This window comes from Crinia signifera, chromosome 4 (assembly GCF_055691185.1).
Source record: "Crinia signifera chromosome 4, ASM5569118v1, whole genome shotgun sequence".
Classification (NCBI taxonomy): domain Eukaryota; kingdom Metazoa; phylum Chordata; class Amphibia; order Anura; family Myobatrachidae; genus Crinia; species Crinia signifera.
Window position 1 is genome coordinate 271,731,976 of NC_139220.1, and position 27,541 is coordinate 271,759,516.

The following is a 27,541-nucleotide window of genomic DNA, read 5'->3' on the forward strand; positions in this document are numbered from 1 at the left end:
GGTTAATAAATTGCAGAGATAAGTGGTGTTAGCATCACTTTTGCCATAATGCAGCTTGGCCCTTATTCAGATCTGATTGCAGTACAAATTTGTTCTCAAAATGGGCAAAACCATGTGCACTGCAGGTGGGGCAGATATAACATGTGCAGAGAGAGTTAAATTTGGGTGGGGTGTGTTGAAACTGAAATCTAAATTGCAGTGTAAAAATAATACAGCCAGTATTTACCCTGCACAGAAACAAAATAACCCACACAAATCTTACTCTCTCTGCACATCATACTTGTCTACCCTCCCGAAATGGCCGGGAGGGTCCCGCAAATCGGGTCCCCCTCCTGGCCCCCCGGAAAGATGGGCAAGTCTCCCGCATTGTAGCCATAGCCCCTGCTCCCCCCTTCCCCGTGGTATAAATTTCCGAATTTTGCGGGTCCACGGGATGACAAATTTGTTTTACGATCAGATCTGAATAAGGGCCCTTGTTTCTTAAAACCCTGAGTTTTCTTATATCACTAGTCTCTATATGCTTTTTCCCCTCAGACATTTTATGATTTGACAAAACAAATAGATATAAATATTAATATAAAACTTGAAAATTACATAGATATTTGTCACATCACATACTGTATGGAACCCTTTACACTGGGAACAGGGTGTTCCCAGTGTCAGATCCTATATAAACAGGAGCTCACTATAAGCAGAAGCCCTGAATCCTCTTTGCAGGGTCTCCATAGTAACCAAAGACCTCAACATCTGCTGCCTTCTCTTTAGCCTGCCTCATTTACACAAACACTGAAAGAGACGATGTCGTCACAGCCACATCCCCAGTTCAATACAACTAACTGCTTTCAAAGCAATCAACATAGAGAAGAACGGCCCCATTTATTGGTAATCTTTTGCAATTTCAACTAATGTAACCCAGTTTTAAACTGGCTGCTATGGATTTAAGCACAGAATACACATGCGTTCCTGCTATCTTCCAAACAGAAATCATTTAGTCAAATTAACAGAACCATGGAAACACGAAAATCTACAAGGATTACTCAAATTCACCTTTGGCCATTTAGCATTATCTTTCAGGAAAGGTGAAGTAAAATCATCATCATCACCACAGTAAGGCAAAGTACTGCATACAATGTAACACAAGGGGGGTAACACAGAAATGTTCTTCTCTATTGAGTAATGCAGTCACCTGTGTTAAAGCACCATCAAATTCCTCCCTTAGCAAATAGGAAGATGTGATTAATGACAAACAGCTAGATCTGCTGTTCTTTTGTAGAGATTTTGTTTTGTCCATATAGGAGGATAATAAGCTATAGCTATATCCAACAATTTAGGCATCTACAGCTGGGTGTATACTGTTTTATGTACTTGATTGGTACATGAGAGACCTGTTAATCTTATGTTTTGTTTTTCCCCATAGGAATCAGAGAAAAGCCAAGAGGGGAATGAATGGTCATTATGTATAGCCCCCACTAACCCTGGCCGTCTCCCTGAAGTGGAAGCGGGCAGGGAATCCACTCCCCCCCACGGATCTGATACGATTTGCCGGCGGCCGGGATCCCGGCGGTCGGAATCCCGACACTGGAATCCCGACCGCCGAAATCCCGACAAGGGGGGGACATGGATCGCCCCCCCCTTGCGGGCTCGCTGCGCTCGCCACGCAGCGGGCCCGGTGCCTCGCTACGCTCGGCACGCTATTTTATTCTCCCTCTATGGGTGTCGTGGACACCCACGGAGGGAGAAAGTTTCGGGATTTCGACGGTCGGGATTCCAGTGTCGGGATTCCGACCGCCGGGATCCCGACCGCCGGCAAATTAACTGCATCCCCCCGCCACTGATGGGGACGCACGAGTGTGTGAGATGCTCACGGGTCTCTGTCAACTGGAGCGCCTGACCGCCAGACTGCGCCAGCTCAGGGGATCTGGCGATTCCTCAGGCTGGCTGGGAGGCGCTCCATCTGTAGCACACAGCTCACCGTGTGTGGGCAATGTATGAAAAAGGAGACAGAGGGCCAGGTATACTAAGATTTGAAAAGTGATAAAGTGGGAAGAGATAAAGCACCAGCCAATTAGCTCCTAACTGTCATGTTTCATGTTGTGTTTGAAACATGACAGTTAGGAGACGGTTGGTTGTCTATCACTCGCCACTTTATCACTTTTCAAGGCTTAGTACATCTAGGGAAACAGATGGTGACGGTTGGAATAGCGATTGACCATTTATGATTAGTTTCCATTTATGGGTTGCCACTGATGGTGAATGGTTTGAAAGCACTGGTGGTTCAGTGGTTGTCTGGCATCAGTTAGCCCCATCCCATGCTTTGATGCATCACTTAGCTACACATCTTCCCTGATCTGGCCACTGCACAAATCGAGCAAGAGGAGGGATGTCCATCTATGGGTGACACCATTGATGCTGTACTGCCTATGGCATCAATGCTATCAATGCAATTAACTGAGAAAATGGTTAACCCACAGATGGCCATCACTAGATAGAAGTATGGTTAGGAGTGAATTGGGATGTGCAATGTGGTGTACTTAGCCCTGGGCCACACATTCAGTGGCGTAACTATAAAATCTGCTCCCCCAAGCCAAAAAAGTTTCCTGCGCCCCCCCCCCCCCCAATAGCATTCTAGTGAAATAAACAGGGCTGTTCCTAGACAATATGTCACCCATCTTAATTTCCCTTAAACATTATGCCACACACAGTAATGTCCATTACGCATTATGCCACTTATCACAATGACCATTACATAATATTTGACACACCGCAATGCCCATTAAACATGCCACATACCGCAATGCCCATTACACAATATGCCACACACCACAATGACCATTACATATGCCACCCACCGCAATGCCTATTACACAATATGTGACACTCCGTAATGCCCATTACACATGGGACACAAACCGTAACGCCACTTAAACGTTACGCCACACACCGTAATGTCCCTTACACTATACACCGGACACCGTAATGCCCCTGACTCTGTGCCACACACCCTAATGCCACTAGTTTTATATATGTGTGTGTGTATATAGTGTGTGTATATATATATATATATATATATATATATATATATATATATATATATATATATACATACATACACACACACACACACACACACACAGGCATATATATATATATATATATATATATATATATATATGCGGTAATAAAGCAGCGTCACTCCTGGGGACCTGTAATAGTTTTTAGTGGTGATACAAAAACATAACAGCAGGTAACATGAACTACACTGCTTTATTACGCCTATTTATTAACCCATTGAAGGCACCCGGGGCACTTATCATCTGAGATAGTGAGTGCTGGATCTTTTCCATTATGTGTATAATATATATATATATATATATATATATATATATATTTATATACACACATACACACACACATATATATATGGGTTGTTACTGTCTTCAAAAAGAACTGAGACACCACACGTTTTCCGACAAACGTTTTAATAAAATTTGTCATTTTGTTCAAAAATGTTCTGAGTATTTGTACACTTGACACATTCACTGCACTAAAGGTGGTGGAAACCTCTGGCGCTCTCTATTTTTCTCTGCTATAGATATATATATATATATATATATATATCTATATATAGATATCTATATATATATATACCCACACACTATAGATATACATATAACATCTCCATAATTAAAGCAAGTGAAGGGCGGGGGGACAGGCTGTAACACTTTTAACTTACTGTACATTGATTGTCCAAGTCACGGCACTGCACAGTGCACTAACGTACCGCACACCCCAAACCAACCCTCAGGACAGCTGCTGTGCTGACTGCTAGGGAGTCGGGGACCAGGGAGGAGGACAGACGGAGCCCTGATCCATGGGAGGAGCTGCCCGCGACGCGACAGCCCACCCGCGGCCATCTTGTTTTCTGGCAAAATGCCAGTTCGCCGCAGCTGACAGGTGCCCGCAGCCCACCAGCTGTCAGGCGCCCACCACAGCGCTGCTCCTCCAAGCCACCGCGGGGGCTGCCTCACGGTGGTTACGCCACTGCACACATTCCTTTTAGCAGGATGCAGCACAGCAGGAGCTGTTTGGCAGGATACACCTTTTTGGGTTCACACATGAGGCCACATATTGCATTTTAGCAGGATACGGCCGAACAGGATCTTTGATTGAGTAGCAGGGTTTGCAGCACAGCCGCACTGTGTGAACACATACTTTCAAATATATGTCTTCTGGTTGTAAATAATCCAGTCCTCCTGTCATCTAGCTGAATCGCTGCATGCTGCGGTTGCATCCCTGCTGGGGTTGCATCCCTGCTGCCAAAAAAGACCAATTGAACCGGACCTGCTAAAATGCAATGTGTACAGTAGAAGAAGAGATATAGAGACAGACATAGGCCCTTATTCTGATCGGTGCGGATATTCCCGCATTCTTACGGAGCGGTCCGCACGCCACGGTGTTTTGCCGCGTGCGGCCATCGTCCGTAGAAACGCCCACGTGTCCTCCGCATTCGGACGGACTCACTCTTTAAGAACAGGGCGTGTTTACGGACGACATACAAACCATGCGTGTCCGGGAGAAACACTCCGATTCTGCACGGTATTACAGAGTATTACAGAGTATGCTCGGAAATACCGCATCCGAACGGGAGCCAAGCGGTGCTACCGCCCGTAAGCGGAGTATTTACGCCAAACAACCCACTATTATGTCAATTCTGCAATACATCACATGACCCACTTATTCAATTACCTATCCTCATAAAAAACAGCTTATTTGGAATTGGAATCAATTAGATGCCAATATATCCTTACAAGCATGCCTAACACATGCATTGCACACATTAACCCTTACACCAATGTAAGTGCAATGGTTTGTATTACACCCTGTGTAAAAGATTATAAACAATCTACACATATACTGTTTCAAGTGCAAATAAAACCAACAACTGTGAACTTGCATAAAGAATTTATTTAAAATCAACATTAACATAAAAAAAAAAATATAAAATATAATAAATTAAAGCAGCAGATCGCGGATGTCCTGCAGGTCTGCTAGAAGGAGCCTCAAATGCTGCTCCACTCGCAGGACGGCCCCACGCACCCCCTCATCTGCCGGTGTCGTGTCATCTGTGGGCATGTCAAAGGGGCAAAAATTAGTCATGTTATTCATGCATACATTTCACATACTGCGACATAAATTGCACAAATGCTAGGTGACATGTGTGTATATATATATATATCTATCTATGTAGAGAGATAGAGACACACATAGATAAATAGATATGACACATACATATATACATACATGCTAACTTATTTACTACATACTGTCTTTTTTGGCCTCTACCCTTTACTCTGCAGAAGACATAACAGTCATATTGTTTCTTCTCAGTCACAACCCACCCATGACTAACCAATGACAAGCATGTCATGGCCTCCGTCAATAACAACTTGTCACAATCTGCTCAGTCTAAGTTCAGTGATGGTTCGTGGCATGGGAGTTATGCAAATGTCAGGAATGCACAGTACACATCCTCAAAATCATAATTCTGTCTAAACCAACCTACAATTCTGTGAGGGCAAAAAAACAATCTGAACTACAGGGGGTGTTTAGGTAGAGGAGGCTCCTGGGACACTGGCAACTTGTGACTCCATTCCAAGGTAGGCCGGCCCATACTCCATTTATAGCATACATCCTATAGTTTATAAATAACATTCACCAACAATATAGATTCCACTATTTGATGGGTCATAATCAACGCTTGCAGCAGGTGAATTTAATCCACAAATGATCCACTCATCCCTTTACTCCAGGATCCTGTTTAACTACAACGGTTATGTGGCAGTCAAAATGGAGCTCCAAGCCATCCCACAAACCTGTGTAATTCAGAGGTGTCCTGGATGAAAGGGATGCCTTGGACACCCCATCTAACCCGTACCTGTATCTGTAGCTACCCACTTTGGGGTCTATATGAATAGTATGGGCCAAACATTTTTTATCACCAGTGCTACATAACAAATACCAGTACAACTACTTCATGAATGATGCATTATGTTAACATACCGATCTGCTGGTACTCCGGGGCCTGGCACGCCTCCTCCCCCTCGTCATCAGACTCCTCCGGGGCAACCGTGGCCTCCTCAGCCCCCTCCTCCGCCAGCTCCTCTGCCACAAGAACCTCCTCCTCCTCCTCCTCCTCCTCCTCCACCACCTCCTCCTCCACCTCCTCCTCCGCCACCAACACCTCCTCCTCCGCAACCAACTCCGCTTCCACATCCTCCTCCACCACCTCCTCACGCACCTCCTCCTCCTCCACCACCATCTCCTCCTCCTCCACTTCCTCCTCCTCCACCCTTGCCGCCACCTCCTCCTCCGGGTCTTGGGCCTCCTCCTGGCCCAGGGCTGGCTCCGCCTCTTCACGGGCCTGTCTGGCTCGGGCTCGTGCTGTGTGGTAGAAAAAAACATCATGGTCAATGTCGGGTCATTGGGGCACATGTATTAATCCATAACAAGACATACATGGAAGGGTGATAATGATGGCAAACGATGCAGGAAAGTACCTCCTTACTGTTAATGGATTCCAAATGGTGACATTTAAATTATTATGTGATTGTTAGTAATTTGTTCACACATTACAACCCAGGCATTTATCAATGTGTAACACATATTAGGGGCCAGATTCTATAAGCTTCAAAAGAGATAAGTTTCACAGTGATAAACAGCCAGCCAATCAGCTCCTGCCTGTTATTTTTCAAACACAGTCTGTGACATGGCAGGTAGGAGCTGATTGGCTGGCTGTTTATCACTGTGAAACTTATCACTTTTAAAGCTTATAGAATCTGGCCCTAGATCTGGCACATTGTATGCATCAGAATCCTCAATGCTATGGCATTACATATAAAAGCCACATGACTGCATGTTAACCAGGAAGAAGCACACATAACAGTCTATGGACTTTGAAACCCATGGACACCCACTTATCATGAAACACATTTTATTGTTTATATATGCTATGTTGTAAGTGCGAAATTTCATAGCTAAAATACTCACAATCAGCAATTTCGCCCCTGAGTTGCTGGAGCAGCTGGGGCTGGCGCCTGCGGAGGTCCGACCACCGCCTCTCAAGCTGCCCGAGGGACCTCCGCACCCGAGTGCGGGCGTAAATTCGGCGCCCTGCCGCAGCATAGGCCCTCCGCTTATGGCGGTTTGTGATAAACGGCCCAGCACGGCCCAGCCTTGTCTCCATGACGGAGACAAGAACCCTCAGCTCCGCATGTGTGAAGGGTTCTGCCCTTCGTGTCTCCGCCATGTTGACAATGGCATCTATCAACCAATCAGGTGGTGGCATTGGTTGATCACAGTTATTTGTGTTAATAACTTTATTGTTCAGCTTTACATGAACAGCGTCTCTGCGCCAACACAAATGGTGACAAATTCGCATGCCTTCAAAACAGTAGTGTTGATGTATGGCAATGAACAAATCTGATATATATAAAACACAGTGTGTATGCACTTAGCAAATCCAATGACGCCTCGCTCCGCCAAGCAACGCGTGCTATAGCTTAGCAACGCATAGCTGTACTTAGCATTATTTACTCTATGCATCTATGTGTATGCGTACATTTATGTGTAAAAGACACATACACACACTTGCAGGTATCCTGAGACCAGCATTATACACCAGCCCTGCCTGCCTGCCTGCCTGCCTGCCTGCCTGGCTGCCTGCCTGGCTGCCTGCCTGGCTGCCTGGCTGCCTGCTCCTTGAAATGTTGAAACATGTGAATAAATTCTAATATCATATATATATATATATATATATATATATATATATATATATATATATATATATATATATATCTGCAAACAAATCAGACATCAACACATGAAAAAATCCCAAACACATTACAGAATAAATCAATGTACTCACCAGTCATCAGGGATAGTATCAACTACAATAATGAAGATATAACAAACACATAAGATCCCTTGAACAAGGTATAATAATTAGCACCTATATTTAACTTCCCCCAAAACTAAGCACATATGATAAATATCTCCTATTTCTTTGCCATTAGGAGGGCAGGCTGGCTAATTTTCGTGTTGTAACACTGACAACTAACACACTGTACTTATTTGAAGGGGTGATTTTTACAATAATTGGTGTGTTCTGTCAACTCTATAACATGTACCTGAAGTATCTTTGCGCCACAGAGTCCCGCAGCTGGTATCCCCTCCGGCATTCAGGGGCGCGGGATGGGCGCATGGGCGGATCTTGCGGCTCAGATGGTACCTCCCACTCATCAAAGGGTATCTCACGCCGCACAGCAATGTTGTGGAAAAATATACACAGGCCCACGATCCTCGACACCATTTCAGGCGCATACTGTAAGTCACCACCAGTGCGGTGGAGCACTCTAAATCGACCTTTTAAAAGGCCAATTGAGCGCTCCACCACTTGCCTGGTGGCAACATGCGCCCGATTGAATGCCTCCTGTGGGCCCGGTGCTGGGTAGCTGTACGGCGTAAGTAGCCAGGGCGTACATGGGTAACCGGAGTCACCCAGAACCCACGCATCACGGCCTTCCAGCTCTTGGAGTCTTTGCCATATCCCGGTTTGTCGGATGACATGAGAGTCATGGGCACTTCCGGGAAACTTCGAGTTGAAGGCGAGAATCTCCATGGATGGGCCACATACCACCATCACGTTCAGTGAGTGGAACAATTTGCGGTTCCTATATATCTTCTCACTTCGAGATGGAGGCACAAATGGTACATGGGTGCCATCCACAGCCCCTATCACATTAGGGAAGCCAGCAATTTGATGGAAGGCCTGCTGGCTTCTGCGCAGGGTCTCGGTGGCAAATGTCATGGCCATGAAGTGCCCCTTGCGCCTGAACATGGCCGACGTCACACGCCTCAGGATTCGGCAGAAGGCCGGCTGAGATATTCCAGCAAGTACTGCCACTACTTGTTGGAATGATCCTGAGGCGCAGAAATGCAACACTGCCAGCAGCTGTGTGTGAGGCGGAATTGCTGTCGTGATCCCGTGTAGAGGTTCCAGATCGCTCTGAATTAAGGTGAGCAGATCCAGAATTACATGTGGCGGTAACCGGTACCTAGTAAGTACCTCATCATCGGGCATAGCAAACAGAGTCACCCGTGTGCGATAGATTCTAGCACGTCCTGGTCTCCTTGGCCGACGAGTGGGGAGAGCCGCAAGTGCCCTTAGCCTCCTCTCCATGTAGCGCATAATAGCTTCAGCAACCTATAAAGAAATGAACATAAATACTGATGCACCTATGCACATAATGGCCATATCCCACTACAAATAGATTTGTAGCCTTCAATACGTACAATAGATGGCCGCCCCGTGAAATCCCGCAGATCCATTTGACTCTCTAATGATGACACAATAATATGAACTCAATACACACCGTCCAAAACACACAGATAAAGGTGTCAGCATTTTTTGCCGACATCATGTACTATGACACATTTCATCTATTGCTGGGACATGTTGTCCTGCAATAGATGAACCCACACAGGTTTAAGACCTGTGAGTGAAATAGTGAACATGTGACATGTTGCAATAATGATACACCCACTTTGCTGGCCCAACAATCTGTAGTCAGTGAGGCAATGGTGCATACATTCATACACTTACATTGTTAATGGATATCATATCTACAAGGAGCATGGAAGAGCTTACCTTAGACCCTGACAAGTCCAGATCTGGAGACAAATGATTCTAGCAGGAAGTCACTATTTATAGGGCTCTCACATGTGTGGTCTATAACAGTAGAGATGAGTATTGCATGACTTGTGGCCTGGATTCTCTAAGGGATTGGGCTACTTTTAGCTTGCACTAAAACGCCACAATACCACAGTAGTCATGAATCAAATGTCATGTCATGCTAGCAAATAGCATGTGTATTGTGCAATAGTCACAGGTGTATCAGAAGATTCTATGCAATGTTAGCATTGGTGACCAGTATTTCATGTAGAACTTTCGCCAGGTTTTACACAATGGAATTTCCGCCACCGTATGCGGCGCGAAAAAACAGCGACGTACGCTCACGCACGGAACGCAGCTGCCGCTGATGTCCGCCAAACAGGATACACAAACACTATATAAAGGTGTATTAGAAGGTGACAATGTTGTTGCTAACATGTCTGGATCACAACCAGAGGTGGACCCAGTGCTGCAGCAACTATTTGACCAGATGGACTCCAGCACCACCTATGTGCCACTGCACATGCGGGCAGTGGGTAATGAGGAGGCTGCTGGCCCTTCTACAGCAGGGGAACCTGCACCTGACCATTCTACAGCAGGGCAACCTACACCTGGCCCTTCTGCAGCAGGCCAACCTGCAGCTGGCTCATATGCACCATCAGCAGAATTGTTTGGAACACAACAGGGGACTTCACAAGGTAGTACCATGGCCAGCACTTCAAGTGCAGCGACTGGTGCCAGGGGGCGTGGCCAGGGACGTGGCAAGGGGCGAGCCAGTGCAACAGCGGAACCACCCAAAAAAAATAAGGCATATGAAGCACAGGAGCTGGCCATCCTGGTTCCCCGAGCACGTGATTGGATAGAGTGTCCATCCGAGAAGCTGACACACACACGCAGATGGAAGATTTGGGAACAGATAACGGCAGAGATTAATGAAGTAGCGCCACAAGTTCGTGAGACGGACCATGTGAAGAAGAGGCAAGTTGTTTTGTGATACATGTGGCCAGTAATAGCCAAGTAATGATTGAATTGATGCTTAGATGCATTTAGCAAAGGTGCCGTGAGGTTGTTACGATACACATACATTATTGCCATGTTATTTCGTTGAGAGTTCGAGTAGGGTGATTGTGAATGTGTATTGTAACGGTTGATATCATAGTTGCATGTAATATTATATATGGGACATTAATCACATGTTGTAATATGTAGCACAGAGCAATGGCTGCAACAGCTAACATTGGGAGTGACATGTATTAATATGTCAACTTACATTGCAGGTGGCAGGACTTCAAAACCAACCTGAAGAGGAAGATGACCAAGCGGTGGGAACACAGCCAGACATCTGGGGCCGGGCCCATGCCATCAGGGCTAGAGCTCACCCCCCTGGAGGTGATGGCCGAGAGCTGTATATCAGTTGAGGAGATCAGGGGGGTGAGCACGATGGATAGCGAGGCCCCAGCTGAAGTGTTTGCGTCTTTTCTGGAAGGTAAATATTGGTCATGCCATAAACTTGTGCAAGTAATTATCGTAGAATGTCTCCTAATTGTGTTTATCTTTTCCCACAGACACCCCACCGCTTGGTGACGACTCTGCTCAGGAGGTGGAGGAGTCCGTGCCACCTGGCCCCAGAGGTAGGCCTGTGCAGCAGCAGGCATCGGGCCAAGCCGATTTGGCCGCCTTGGCCCAGGTGCTTGGGGACATCAACCAGCAGGGAGACTTGGCATCAGAACGGGTGCGTAGGACCGAGGAGATCCTGGCGAGCTTGGTCAGCACCCAGCAGTCCATGGCTGCGAGCATGCAGGCCATGGCTGCAAGTGCTCAGGTGCTGGCCGAGCAAGCCACCCGCCAAAATGATCTCCTCCTCCACCATAATGAGCTTATGGTGGAGCTGGTTACCAGCAACAGGGTCCTAATGTCATCCGTTTCTGGTGCATTACCACCGGCAACACTCCCTGCTGGCAGGAGGGGTAGACCAGCCAACCCCTCCACATCATCTGCTCCACCTGCCCCAGCATCTGGCCGTCCCCGAAGAGCTGCTGCACAGGCCAAGGAGCCTACCAAGGCCAAACGTGGTCGGAAATGAACTTGTGGCTGCATTAATCTCCGCCGTTATGTGTTCCCAAATCTTCCATTGTGCTGTGTGTGTCAGCTTCTTGTGTCCAATCACGTGCTGAGGGTAACCAGATGAGCCCTTGTTTCATATGTCCTTTGTGGTTCCCCTGTTGCCCTCTTTTGCCTGCCATTACTGTCAGCTGTACTTGAAGTGATGGCCATGGTACTATCTTGTGAAGTCCCCGGTTGTGTTCCAAATGATTCTGCTGATGGTGCATATGAGCCAGCTGCAGGTTGGCCTGCTGCAGAAGGGCCAGGTGTAGGGTGCCCTGCTGTTGAATGGTCAGGTGCAGCTTGCCCTGCTGTAGAAGGGCCAGCAGCCTCCTCATTTCCCACTGGCTGCATGTGCAGTGGCACATAGGAGGTGCTGGAGTCCATCTGTGTGCAATTATATTTGTTTTGTATTATTATTTATTTTGCTGCATTCCTGCCATGTTGTTTATTGTTTGTATGTATTATTTTATGGTCATTGCATCACACTGGCATTGACTGTGACATGAATATAAATAAATGTGTTTACTTTACCCAAAATGTGTGGTTTCATGAGTACATGTCAAATACACATGTGTATTGATAGTATTAATATTCTGTCATGTCCATTGTTAGCAGTTTGAAAGTGTCTGACAAGTACAGCATATGTGGGGGACTAGTAAGGTTTCCTTGAAGCAGCAATGGTTTCAATTAAAGCACTGACAAGCGGCCTATTAGTGAGTAATGAGTAAAGGAGTAGATTCTATTGGGTTCAGGTGTTAATGGTTGTAGTCATTAGGCGTACGTTCGCCTACCGCATGAACGAGTGGTGTCCGCAAAGCAATAGTACACTTGTGGACACCGCACATTTCTGCCCTTTTTGATCGCGTGCATTCGGAGTGGTTTCCGAATGTACGCCCCCCAACATAAGTGTACTCCCCCGTGTCCGCCCATGTTTCCGCCCCGTTTTGCCCACTTTGAAACTACGCCCATGTGTCATTCCGCATGACGCCCATAATACGCCCCTATTTCCCGAATGATAGCGGTGAACAGTTCTGGACGGGATTTGGCCGAACTGGTACCGAGTCAAGGCGTGGCACATGCGCGTTGCGTTCTCCACGCATGCGCAGACGCCGTAAAGACGCGATCCGAAAGTATGCGGTAAAGTCCGCGTCAATCAGAATAAGGGCCATAGAAAGGGGAGGAAACTAAATAGATAAATTCCCAGTGTCCCGTTCACACTATGCAGGCGGCAGCGCTTGGAGGCAGCATCAGCTCCTACCCTGCCCCGATAACCCACTGCCACTTTGCCCTGTCCCCTCTGACATGAGCGTACCCGACATTATGGTGTCTAAAACTTTGCAACTGCAGGGACGGACCCGTATCAAAAACCTGGGTCCGACCCGGCGTTTTCGGTGTGAAAGGGGTATATATGCGACAGGGTTGTTACAAGAGGTGGGGAAACCCAGATCTGAGGAGTGATGCCAGATACAATTAGCAGGAGATATCAGCCTGGATTGAAATGACAAAAACATGAAAAGACCAAGCACCAGTATTACCAAGCCAATGGCGTGAGTTGCACTAATTTACTCAAGTACTTGCCAGATTAAGATATAAGGGCTCCATTACTTGGGAGTTTATTTACTAAGCCATGAAAAGAGATATCATCCAACCAGCTCTTGTCATTTCACAGTCTGTAATATGGCAGTTAGGAGCTGATTGGTTGGTACTCACTGCGTGTCATTTCTAGGCACATCATAATCACATTGCTTTCCTCACTAAAGACAGGCTAATTGTCTTCCGACTAAACTGGATCTGCTGTATGTATGTATGCTTATGGTAGAGACATTAGTAAGATCCACCGAGGCTTGGCCATTGAGCCAAAATAAAGTTCCCTATATTTAAAAAAGGGGTGTAACTAGATATTTGTAGACCCCATTGCAAAAGTTTGTAAGTGCCCATTTGTGCTACACATTCATGAAACACTTTGACATAAAAGATTGTCCGCTCATAGTTCTGGGCCCCATCGCAGCTGCACCCCCTGCACCTATGGTAGTTAGGCCATACCTCCAAACTTTGATGTTTATTGAACCAAGGGGCAGGGGTGGGTTTGACTATGGGGTGGAAGGGCGTGGCCTACTGCCACAACCCCTTGTATTCATCATTTTGGGGGCGTGCCCAGTGCTCGCTGAGCAGCATCCAGTTCCCCACCCTGAACCTATTCAGTGATCTCAAACTGCTCGGAAAAGCAGCTGTGATCATCGGCATCCTCAACTCACCCCCCCACGAGACACCACAACCCGTGTGTGGGTCAGCGGGACTGTGTCCAATTAGTGGGACTGTCCTTCTGTAATTGGGTCAGTTGGAATGTATGGTTACACTCTTGTATCTGCATATAATGTTGGTACTATATAGGTAAAGGATAATAATAAGAGTACTATAAAGGGGTTTGTGCCGTCGCCAAGCTTTTTGACTTCCAGTATTTCAATCACAATATGAAGTTTAATGCAACATTGAAATGATGCAAATATCACAGTCCACAATAGTTACTGGTGCCAATGTGTAAGCATGTCCCAATATGTTACAGTATTTGCCTCTTTTTGATCTCACCTCAGGTCGGCACATGCCCAGAATGCCAAGCTTCCATTTGTTGATACACCCACATCTTTCTATTGCAACTTGTTTTCCACAATGAAACCTTGTGAATGCAATACACATCACACGCAGTGCCACAGGGAGTTGTAAAATGCTTTTAGCTTGATTGCATATTTCCCTTTCAGACATGAAATAAAAGCCCCATGTAACATAGGCCATTGTGGGGGGGTTATTTTGGTTCACTCTTTCTGACAAGTTCCTTCTTAGATGGACAAAACCGTGTGCACTGCAGGGGGGGCAGATGTAACTTGTGCAGAGAGAATTAGATTAGATTCTGAATAACCCCCTCAGAGATACAGTTTACAGATTGTGGGGGTTATTCTGGTTGATTGACAGGGCTGCGAGTCCACCAAACCACGCCTGGCAAATGCCAGGCTGCCTGCCCCCCCCTTGCATCATGTGTTAACATAAACATCCATTCGCATGCTGCTGGGAACACCCACATCAGATGTGGAAGGTGCACGCATATAAAAGTAACTTTCAACAGCTGACATCACTGGCGGCCGTCATGGTAATGTGGCCATGGCGCCCGTGTCATGGCCTCATTACCATGAGAACACCCAGTGTTCATTACCATGAGAACGCCCCATGACATGCTGGGCCTTCCCATTTGGTAATGGGACAGCCCGCCACCCCACGCCCCCTCTCTGACCCCCGCCCGCTATGCTGGGTGCGTGCACACAGCGAACAGAATGTTTGTCGTGGGTGCACGCACCCTGCATATGCACATGCTCAGGAATGTGCATGCCCACTAAGGAAACATCGGTCTCCGTGCCAACGCAGACCAGAATAAGGGCCTGTGTTTGAAAAAAATAATAGTTAGGAGCTGATTGGCTGCTACTGTAGCTTTCAAAATGTTATCTCTCTCCAATCTTTGATAATTACCCACAAGGGTGTTGACATATTGCGGCAGATGCATTAAGGCTTACAAAGAGATAAACACGAGGGTGATAAAGAGGGTGATTCATCACCCTCACGTTTATCTCTTCAACGCTTAGTACATCTGCCCCATTTCTTTCTATGGGCTAGACTTACATATTATCTTACTACAGTCCTTATTGTGTTATAATTAGGTGATGCAGGCTTGTTTTGTTCAAACACCACCATATAAAAAAATCTCTAAAACATTCATGATTTTTTTTTTTTAAACAAGAGCAAATGGGCTTTGCTACATTGCTATCAAAGCTCATTCCAAATGGGATATTAATATAATATAATGGATATTGAGAAGCTAAACAAACACTCAGCTAAAGAATGTAAGTCGTATTCCAATAGACAATGAATGTTAGCATTACATAAAAGCCATATCAATTATTACAATACTGGATAAAGGCAACATTCTAATACAATAAAATACAAGTCATACACAATGCAAAGTTATATACTGCCCACTGTAACATTCATCAGTAAGCCAGCATAGACGACAGACGGAGAACTGTCCATGGTCATCTTACGAAGACTGCACGAATCCCATGACTGTTACTCCCAGTTAATCATCCGTTATACTATTAGGACTATATATATAAATCATGTTTTTAATATAGGAAGGATCCTTACCACTTTGTCAGGACAGGCCTGTAAATAATCCTATGAATGAATCAACGGAGTCAGATGCCTTGTCAAATATAGGGTTAATGCTGTGAAAATAAAGCATTGTGAGAAACCTCTTTTTATTACCGTGGCACATGCATTATTATACATTGCAATACACATATCACTAGTCAGACGGTTTCATATTAAATGCGTGCCATTCAATTATTAACTGACATAGCCTGCTCAGAATTCATGTGAAAGGATGCAATACAGGTACGCATGATGAGCTGTGCAGGGAATCATTACACAGCCTACGTTCTTTAGCAAAAGCGACATAGAATTCACCCTCTTCATGGCAGATCCCTGATGTACAGGGTAACACCCCCCTCTTATGCCAATCTGTAAAGTGAGACATTTTCAGATGAATGGAATATATTGCGTACCTTGTCTGAACACGGTGGAGAAGAAGGGTTGTGTTTCAGTGTAGCTTGTAATATGATGTATACAGACAGGCAGAGAGGGAGGGTAGGATTGAGCAGGGCAGAGCCTTCATCCATATGGGGGAGGAGTGTGTGTGTTGTTCTAAAATGGGTCTTAGATCAACCTAAGGATTCTAGTAAGGGCTGTCAGCATGAGGCCTCGAGGAAAAGAAAAAGTCAGTGACCAAGACCCCCCTAGCAGTGTATCACAATATTAAAATGCATACCACAAAAGCAGTCAGTGTGCTGTCTGAAATGTGAGCCTGACATTACACAGCAAGTTCAATATAGTATGTTATTTCTGTGATTACACACAATGCAGAGCAGTCTGATTGCAGTCCGATCATTGGCCCTTATTCTGGTCGGTGCGGATATATCCGCGTGCGTTCGGCCCGCCGATGTTTTGTGTCTGCGCATGTGCAGAGGCGTCTCTGCGCATGTGCGAGCGGGGCGTACGGCTAAATCCCGCATGATATGTGAACACTCCAAACAGGGGGTGGAGAGGGGCATGAAGGGCTATTTGGGCTCATTACCATATGCATACGCCCCGCGTTTCATGGGCGTTCCCATGCAAACGCTGGGCGTACGCATGGTAATACGGCCGTGACGCACGTGTAGGGGGCGGACATATAACATCGCCGGATGTCAGCTGCCCGCCCAGATCCCTGCTTTTGCACGGAAAAATGTCCGTGTGGTCTGAGGTTGCGGGAGCTGGTGGACCATTCGGTCCTGCATTCGATGGTCTGCAACCATCGAATGATGGGGGAGGTTCCCTGAGATGGAGGAGGCGTATTCCATGAAAAATACACGTGCGGTCCGTTCGGCCAGCTTCTTACCGCGTACGGACGGAGTTGGCGATCCGTACGGAAGGCGGGGTTTCGCACGCACGGTCCTGGCCGCATATTCGGATCCGGCCGCACCGATCAGAATAAGGGCCAATGTCGGGTCTATTCGTAGTGACCACTTTAATACACAGAGTGATGCCACTGTTAATTAATTCTACTCTGTGGTGTGGTTGCTGTATAAAAAAATGTTGTGCTAGCAGATCAATAATGAGAGGCATTTCGCATGGAAGATTTAAGGCCACATTCTGTAGGAGAAATTTGCTAAATTCCATAGCTGAGCGTAGAATAGGAGGAATATTGAACATTTGTACATTGAAGAGAGGTTGCTATGAAGTCACCAGAGCGGGGACACTTTAAGAGAGGAGGAGGCACATTTGCAGTCTCCTCCGTTCGGGCCCCCTCCTCTCTGCCACCTGCAGCACCCCCAGACGCACAGGGCAATGGAGCGCTTACACTCTACTGCTGCCTTCATCGTCGGACTCCGGAGAGGTATTTAAAATGGGTGCAGTGTGTGACTCAGGGGCCCAGGTGCTCTGCGCACATTGCACCCATTATAAATATGCCACTGCACCAGAGCATGGTATGGTTATCCTTAAAACCTGGACTGCTAGGTTAAATTTACTAAGATGGGAAATTCTATTATTTTCTAGAAGGTCCTAAATAAACATCACATGTTTAATAGAACTCCCATCTTAGTAAGTTGACCACAACGTGGCCTATTTATCAAGGATCGCATTTACAATGCAATCTGGGCAGAATATTACTGCCCATGATCTCATTGTAAAATGCGATCCTAACGGCGGGATGTATCATCCCTCACGCACATGGACAGGGTCTGCACATGGGTGGTTAGCGCTGTCCTCCCCGCCGAACCCCGCTGAGCGCACTGCCCTGGCGACAATGCGGTCCGTAGCCCATAGGCTACAATGGGCTACCGCAGTGGTTCCCAAACTTTGCGCTTAGGCTCCCTGGGGTGCCTCGGAGCACTTGCAGGGGTGCCTCGGTTTGGTGGTCCAGAACCGATTCAAATTATTTATGGTCAATGTAATAGGCCAGTGGTTTCCAACCCTGGTCCTCAAGTACCCCCAACAGTGCACGTATTCCAGATCACCCAGCAGGTGCACAGATTATTCAGGCACATTTTAAAAGATCCACAGGTGGAGCTAATTATTTCACTGATTCTGTGTGGAGACCTGCAAAACGTGCACTGTTGGGGGTACTTGAGGACCAGGGTTGGGAACCACTGTAATAGGCAAAACCAGAGCTTGTGACTTCCAGTTTTAAAATATGTGGATAAACAGAAGAGAATCCTGTCACTCACCACATAACTGGACTTAAGGATGACATACAGATGGGGCATGGCTCATCTTTGCAGGGGATGGCGATGGCGACGCCAGCCGCCATCCCCCGCCAGCCGGCATCTGTATAGCGAGAAGGGGACGCGCGTGCACGATAGGCCCGCTTCCCCCGGGTCACCGCCGGCTTGTCAGCGGTCACCCAGGGTCTCTGCTGCCTGCCCGCACCCCCCCTAACCCTGTCGGTCTCCCTGAAGCGGAGACGGACAGGGTTCCCGTCGCCCCGCCGATGGAGATTGAGACGCGCGCCCCAACTGCGCCCCAACTGTATAAGCACAACTTATTTAATTTTATATTGTTTTCTGAAATTCTCTGTAGCAAACTTTGCACCTAAGGGTGCCGTGACAAATATTCTCATAATCTTGGGTGCCGTGATGCAAAAAAGTTTGGGAACCACTGGGCTACCGCCATCTTAGCCCAGGGATGCGAAGCGCTGCTGTCTGATGTTGATACAGGTGTTTTGGGGGATTTAGCCTCAAATATTGAATTACAAATGGGCCCCTTAGTGTTCTTTAAGGACCGTGGTTGGGAACCTCTGCTCTGTACATTACTTAGAAGTTAAGGCAGAGTTAAGGCAACACAAGTCACCTGAAATGGTTACCACAGTGCACTGCACATACTGTAGCATAACGTGTATAATCAGGCAACAAGGGTCCCATACCTGATTTGGTACAAGGCCACAAGCTCATTGTAGCTGGCACATGGGCAGAAGGCCATTGAGAAATCATTGGCGGCATTTTGAAATTGGCCCCAGCCAGGAGTGCCCTGCCTATTTTATAAATTTCCACCATTTCTGATGGCAGCCTTGGCCCTCCACTCGCAAGTCTCCACTTGTAGAGTTGTGTACTACTCTGCACTCCCCATAGTTGCATACACTCATACCTGCCCCCCCCCTAACAACATCCTAAACAAGGGACCCTGCCACCCCACTGGCAGCCCATGCAACCCAAGATGCCTCTTTCCCAAGAATTACTTACTGGAGTTTGGTGGGACATATTTCAGACATCTGGCTGTCTGAAAATATGGGGGCTGCCATATATGCAACTGCAACTGATAAAGCCGTACCATTTATACAGCCAAATGCATCGGTACAACCGGCAGTCACACAGACCTCACTCCCAACTCACTTTGACTGTCTCAACCAGGCCCTGACCTGCATCTTGTTTTCCTTGGGTGTATGGCACATTGAAACCGCCACCAACTCTGCACAAGCACCTACATACCAGGCTTTATTTCATCGCAGCCAATTGGGACACATGGTAATCCGTCAACAGCTCTGCCACCATCATGCGTAAGGATTGTGCTTCAGTCAGATCTGTTTGACATCACGGTGGTAACTATCATTACCAAGTGCCTTTCCAACAAATTAATTATTGAGGATTTGATTGAGCAATACATGGGCCACATAGGAACAGACAGCCTGCACCTGATTTTAGAGAGCAATAATAGTGCTTCTATATGATGTACAGTTGGAGCCCCTGTCAACTTTGTTTCTTAGGTCATGGCTCACCATGGCTAGACATGGCTATCCTATGGTTCTCAGCAGCAATACAATACATAGAACAATACAGTAGGGGATTAGCATAGTAATCCTATTACTCATGTAATCCAATTAACAGGCTAAATGAGGAGGACTCCATCTGTACACATGAATTTATTTATTTGTTCTATTTTTTATTATTTTTATGCTTGAGTGATTTGTGAAGAATCCAATCGTTTTTACATTTTCATGACCTTTTTAGTGCTGCATATGTGAGTTTTTTTCTTTTTCTTTCTGGTTTACATAAAAGCAGCAGATTGGTATTAGCACCTCATGTACAGTGTAGCGCCCCCATATGTCACCTACTAGGGTGTCTGTATATTTTTTTCCGACACGCAAGAAGGCTGGGTTTGCCAAGGTGGGAAAGGCAAACCCATCCCTACTGTGTCACCAGATCTACAATGTCCCAATTGACTGCATGCTGAGGGAGTGCATAGGCAATGGAAGTAGCTGACAGCCACTGTTAGCAGACATAGCTCAGTGGCGTGTCAACGCGGCAGGGGGGGGGTGCATCGGTAAGAGCTGACCGCCGCTGCTAGAAACAGCTCAGTTGAATTGTGAAATCAACAGGGTGGCAGGGCACATTCTGGATGTTAAGAATGTCTGGCCATCACATATTTTTCGCATGGGGACACCTCACATGTGCACAGAGTTTTTCACTGTGTTTTCCCTGACATTCTCAGAAAGCGGCAGGTTACCACCCCCAAACACCGGCTTTCTGTCAATCAACTTGCATATGGCCCTCTGATTGCTTGACTCTGCAATAAAATCGGTCCCTGGAGCAGTGGAGGAGAGAGGAGAGGCGGTTGGTCACATGTCCCTGGGGATCGGGAGTGCTGAGAGTCTTATGCCTGGTACACACCAGAATGATCCTGGTTGTTAGTCGTACCCAGAACACTGCATTTGGCATTTTGGCTTCACTCTCCGTCAAAGCCCACCCCCAGATTATTGTGAAAGGCAGCCGAGTTACAGTAAGGGTGCATTTTGTGACATCTGTTATTGACACAGCATATTTATGTTACATATATCCCTGCCTATATGTTAATATGTGCTAACCAGCTCGCCCATGCAGTAAGTACATCCCTGCACTGAAGAGGTTAATAAATCTGAATATACTTTACCATAGCTTAGCAATTAATGTTTGCAGGCTATGCAGTCCTCTCTAATGTGTTTATCACTGTATTAGCATAAACATTGTTCTTCCTGGCAACTAGCAGAACACCCTGGAGATCAGGTGTTCTCAAAACAGCTTCTACAACACATTAGTTATCATTACTATAACTGCAATACAATATGTAGTATAAAACATATAACCATATACAGTAGTACTTATTGTAGAGCAACCTCGCATGCACTGCCATTAAACTTTAAAAACTAGTGTATTTCTTTCTATCTGACTACACTGGCCATGCCCCCACGGTGGCAAAATGGGGGCCTAGCTTCGTGCAAGTGACGCGATTTGCAAGTCATGTCTCCTTGCAGTCAGGCCAAGCCCCCAAATTTTGGGAAAGCTCCTTTGGCGCCCACAAGTGCCTCCTACCGAGGCTCTAAAGTTGGGATGTATGGGAACACCACCAGCATGGGAACATCACCACTGTGGGAACACCACTAGCATGCAATATCACTAGTGTGGGAGCATCACCAGTGTGGGAACACCACCAGCATGCAATATCACTAGTGTGGGAGCATCACCAGTGTGGGAACATCACCACTGTGGGAACACCACTAGCATGCAATATCACTAGTGTGGGAGCATCACCAGTGTGGGAACACCACCACTGTGGGAACACCACTAGCATGCAATATCACTAGTGTGGGAGCATCACCAGTGTGGGAACACCACCAGCATGCAATATCACTAGTGTGGGAGCATCACCAGTGTGGGAACATCACCACTGTGGGAACACCACCAGCATGCAATATCACTAGTGTGGGAGCATCACCAGTGTGGCAACACCACCACTGTGGGAACACCACTAGCATGCAATATCATTAGTGTGGGAGCATCACCAGTGTTGGAACACCACCAGCATGCAATATCACTAGTGTGGGAGCATCACCAGTGTGGGAACACCACCAGTGTGGGAACACCACCAGCATGGGAACATCACCAGCACAGGAACACCACCAGCATGGGAACATCACCAGCACAGGAACATCACCAGCACAGGAACACCACCAGCACAGGAACACCACCAGCACAGGAACACCACCAGCATGGGAACACCACGAGTGTGGGAACACTACTAGCGTGGCAATATCACCAGCGTGGGCACATCACCAGTGTATGAACATCACCAGCACAGGAACACCACCAGCACAGGAACACCACCAGCACAGGAACACCACCAGCATGGGAACATCACCAGCACGGGAACACCACCAGCATGGGAACACCACGAGTGTGGGAACACTACTAGCATGGCAATATCACCAGCGTGGGCGCATAACCAGTGTGGGAACACCACCAGCATGGGAACACCACCAGCATGGGAACATCACCAGCACAGGAACATCACCAGCACAGGAACACCACCAGCATGGGAACACCCCCAGCATGGGAACATCACCAGGGTGGGAACACCACTAGCATGGCAATATCACCAGTGTGGGGGCATCACTAGTGTGGGAACACCACCAGCATGGGAACACCACCAGCATGGGAACATCTCCAGCACAGGAACACCACTAGTGTGGGCACACCACTGGCGTAGGTATAGCACCAGCATGGTAACACCATTAGCGTAGGAATATCACCAACGTGGGAACACCACTAGCGTGGGAATATCACCAGTGTGGAAACACTCAAAAATACACGTGAGATCATTTTTAGAGAGTACATATGTTAAAGGGGTCTACAATGTCAATACATGCGTTATTACAATCCCTGTCCATACAATGAGAAAAGCTCATGGTGAATTGGCAGGCATACATATTAATGGCTTTTAATTGCCTATACCTATAGTTAGCCTCAATCAAATAATGGGAATGTTATTACACAACTGTAATCATCAACTGTAAATGAGAGAAAGTAAACAAAGTTGCTAATGTCGAACAAAGTAAGAATCAGGATCTTTCAATATAAAACTTTTGCCAGAGAAATCTTTCAACCAATGCTGAATATCTAAGTACTAACCTAATTACAGCAACAGGAGAGTTGTAAACCTGGCTCCTTACCGCCTCCTCTCAGCCAGTCACGTGTGAAGTAATCCTGCTGTGACAGTGCTAATTTTATCTCCAGATTTGGCATAATCTTAGCTGTAACCTGTCACTGTAACCTCATGGTCTATAGTTTCAATTGCATCTATGAATTAAAAAGGCTAATGTGACTGTCTGCCAACGTTTCTGTAGTTTGCCAGCCAATAACGTCATTGCTATGAACTTTGATTAAATATGAGTCTGTACAATGTGTCTTCCCACCTCTACCATAGAAATGAACAGGTCAATTTTTCTTGTAATTGACTATTTTAATAATATAATCCTATTGATCTCTTTTTTTAAAACTTGTGTCTTCGTTGAAGCTACTATTCTGTATTCTTCAAAAGCAAAGATTTACTGGAACAAATTAGAAAAGCTGTGCCAGAGGAAATCATTACAAAGTATGAAATGGACACCCCACAACAGATACAGTATGCAGCTTTGGGCTCCACCTGTATTTCTGCTACAGGTTGGTGAGTAAAGTGCCGCACCTTTAGAATGTAAGCCCTCACGAGCTGGGCCCTCTTCCATCATGTGCTTTTCCTTCTATTATTTAACCAGGGTCCTCTGCTGGTGCAGCTATGTTTATGTACCCTGTACTTTTCCTCTATTGCAGTGGTTCCCAAACTGTGTGCCTAGGCACCCTGGGGTGCCTCAGGACATAGGTGCCGATTTATGTTTTTGCTGGTGGGTGCTCAAGCCACAAATATAGAGAGTGGCTTCATGGGGAAGGGGTGTGGCCACAAAATAATACCAATTTATATTACGGAGCACAGTTGTCTCCAATATTCAAATTACGGCAACAGAGTTCCACATACATAAATGCCCCCACGGTGCAGGTACATAAATGCCCCCACAGTGCAGGTACTCCGCGGACAGAATACACTCTTCCCGGCATCCTGTTTCCCAGGTGGTGGGCAGTGTTCCCTCTAAGCTGTGCGCACGTGCGCGTGCACTCAACTCGATGAGCGTGCGCACAGACATTACAACAGAGCGCACAAAGCAGCAGTGGTCCCTTTTTGCAGTTGTGGACTCAATTAATGTGTGTTCCACCCATTAACTACATTGTGTGCTGTGTTTTGAATGTTTAAATGTTCAATATCATTTTGAAGTAAAGTTAACACAAATGCTGAACGTCATTTTCCAGTTATATATAAGTGACGCACAAAAATTAAAATTTCCTTCCAAAGTTGCACAGCCAAAATCTTTTGCCGCACACAGCCTTCGTAAAATTAGAGGGAACATTGGTGGTGGGTCCGGCAAATTAGCGAGTTAATATGGCGGCCCAGCAGAGGGACTCGGGCCTGTGGGTGCTCATCAATTTCCGTGGGTGCTCAGGCCATTGAGCACCCACAGAATCGGCACCTATGCCTCATGACACTTTGTTTGGGAACCTCTGCTCTATTGTATTCAACTGTAAGTCACTGTTATGCATTGTCACTGATGTACTCTGTAATTGGCGCTGCGGATCCCTTGTGATGCCACATAAATAAAGGATAATAATAATAAGTAATATTTTGTGGAGGAGTAGAGGTCTGTGAAAAGGGCAGTAATTGGATGGCATTGGGCAGTGAAAGCATTCCCACTAAATCCTGGAAGGGGAACACCTAGAAGACTGGATCCAAACTATGTGCCCACTAATTACACTAATGCAAATGTAAAAATAAACATGTTTACATTTACACGTTGGAATTATTCTTTATTATGAACCAACAACAGATGGTGCCCTTAATTTGAGACATTAGAGGCACCCTCTTGTCTTAAGTGCCACATGTCACCCAAAGCAAGGGCGTAACTACCATAGGTGCGAGGGGTGCAGCTGCTATGGGGCCCAAAGCTGCAGGGGGCCCATCTTTTCTGTTTAAGTAATATGTTTTGGATATATTTATCACCATCAGTTGCTAAATAGGGGGCCCTAGCAGGGGAGAGACGTTCAGCGACTGCACATGCTATGGCAAATTGATTATTCGCTCGCACACAGCAGTGCTGGTTGGGGACATGGGGCGGCGGGACGTGGTCACGCCCATGGGAACGCTCAGCATTTCATGGGTGTTCCCATGGAAAGTCGCCCGTGACGTGGGTTCGGGGGGGCGGGCAGCTAGCGTCAGCTGCCCAGCAGCTTCCTGTACAGGGACACGCAGATCTAAGCCACCAGAGAGGTGTCTTAGATCTCCAAGTGCTTTAGAAATCATTTGATTATAGACTTGATCGCAGACCAAATTTGTTCTCAAAATGGGTAAAACCATGTGCACTGCAGGTGCAGAGAAAGTTAAATTTGGGCAAGATATTTCGTTTCTGTGCAGGGTAAATACTGGCTGCTTTATTCTTACACTGCAATTTAGATTTCAGTTTGAACACACCCCACCCAAATCTAAATGTGTCTGCACGTGTTACATCTGCCCCATCTGCAGTGCAACATGGCTTTGCCCATTTTGAGAACAAATTTGTCCCGTGATCAAGTATAAATCAGCAGGGCTGTCAACAGGGGGGTCTAGGAGTACTGGAGTCCCGGGCCCTTCTAGTCCCAGGGGCCCATATGGCAGCATTGCGGTTAGTACCGCGCTGCCAGAGACGCGGACTGTGGAAAGCAGCTCTAGCAAATTATGAATGTAGCAGCAGCACTAGTTGCCAGCCAATAGGAGCTTCCAGATTGGCAGCCAATCAGGAGCCCGGGCTTTCATAGGGCAGCCAATCAGGAGCCTTATTCATAATGCTGGGGCTGCTGGTGGCTCTGTCAGCGTCTCTGGCAGGAAGGTGGAGGAGCCAATAATGACCACCGGCTCTGCTATGGGGGCCCTGCCCATTTGGTCAGTCCCGGCCTCACGATTTGTGATGGCAGCCCTGTAAATCAGAAAGGATGATTTTATTGTGTGTATATTCTAATGAAAGCTTTGTAAATGTAATTTTCTCATGGTTTCAGAATGTGTTTGTTCTTAAATTTATTTATTTACAGTTTATTTTATAGCGCAGCAGATTCCGTTGCACTTTACAATTTTAATTTTAAATGCCGGGTTTATATCTATATTCCAGTGTAAAAATAAAGCAGCCTGTATTGAAACTGCACAGAAACAAAATAACACTCAAATCTAACGCTCTCTGCACATTTTACATCAGCCCCACCTGCAGTGCATATGGTTTTGTCCATAAGAGAGTGAATTTGCCTTTCCGTGCGAATTAGAATAACCCCCTTAAAGGAAAAGTTTGCTCATGGAAAAGCAGATTAATCAATGGGTTCTAAAGATAAATGATTGGTTTCTGCCCACATCTTGGGCTCATCATTATACAAATATTCTTGATTATGAACCATTTTTAAACATTTTTACTCACTATCGCTGTTAACAGAGGTAAGACATTTATGTAAATGCACACCTGCTTACCCGGGATCAAACACAGCAACTGATTTTTCTTTGCAGATCTGATACACAGTAATTACGGGTTCATAAAAGAAGTTGTCACATGTACATTAGGTGCAGTTATTAACAATACTAGAGGAAATGTAGCAAGTCTACTACAAAATACAGAAGGGGACTGGTGGAGAAGTTGCCCTCAGCAACCATTCAGCAGAAAATGACAGGTAGAAGCTGATTGGTTGCTATGGGCAAGGGCCTAACTACCATAGGTGCAAGGGGTGCTGCTGCTAGGGGGGCTAGAGCTGAAAGGGGCCCATCTTTACTGTCTAAGAAATATTTTTACATACATGTATCACAGGGACGTGCAGTCAGGGGAGGCAGTGCCTCCCCTGTCATTAATGATTAAAATAATACAAAGAAGAAACTTATGACACATATTCTGTGTCATAAGTACCTTCTTTATAATAATCTATTCATTCTAATTGTTTAAATGGATTTCAGAGGCACCTAAAGCCGTGCCTCCAGCTGCCCCTTACAAAAAGCTGGAAGCAGGAGGTGGGCAGGGGGCGGCGACATTCAGAGTGTTGTAATAGCCCATTTAAAAAAAGAGTGAAAGCGGCACCATTACAATTGCCGCAGTGACAGGGGCATGCTTTCAGCCAATCTGAAAGCATGCTCTGTCACTGAAGCCATCAGAAAGGCCGATCCTCCCACCCACCCCAGCCGCCAGCGCCCGCCCTGCACTGCATCGTCACCCACCTCCAGAAGCCGGCG

General features: G+C 46.4%; 1 protein-coding gene across 3 annotated transcripts in view; it reads right to left on the reverse strand.

Annotated features, from left to right (window-relative positions):
• PRNP (prion protein (Kanno blood group)) overlaps positions 1–16,590 on the reverse strand; it is a 66,414-nt gene extending 49,824 nt beyond the window's left edge. For 2 of the 3 annotated variants that reach the window (XM_083184573.1, XM_083184571.1), the window contains exons 1-2: positions 16,444–16,590; positions 16,025–16,104 (exon numbers count right to left, since the gene is read on the reverse strand). The gene's annotated coding sequence lies outside the window, so the exon portion shown is untranslated. The remainder of the gene's footprint in view (positions 1–16,024; positions 16,105–16,443) is intronic. The other variant, XM_083184572.1, reaches the window with a different exon arrangement.
• Positions 16,591–27,541: the final 10,951 nt, after the last annotated feature.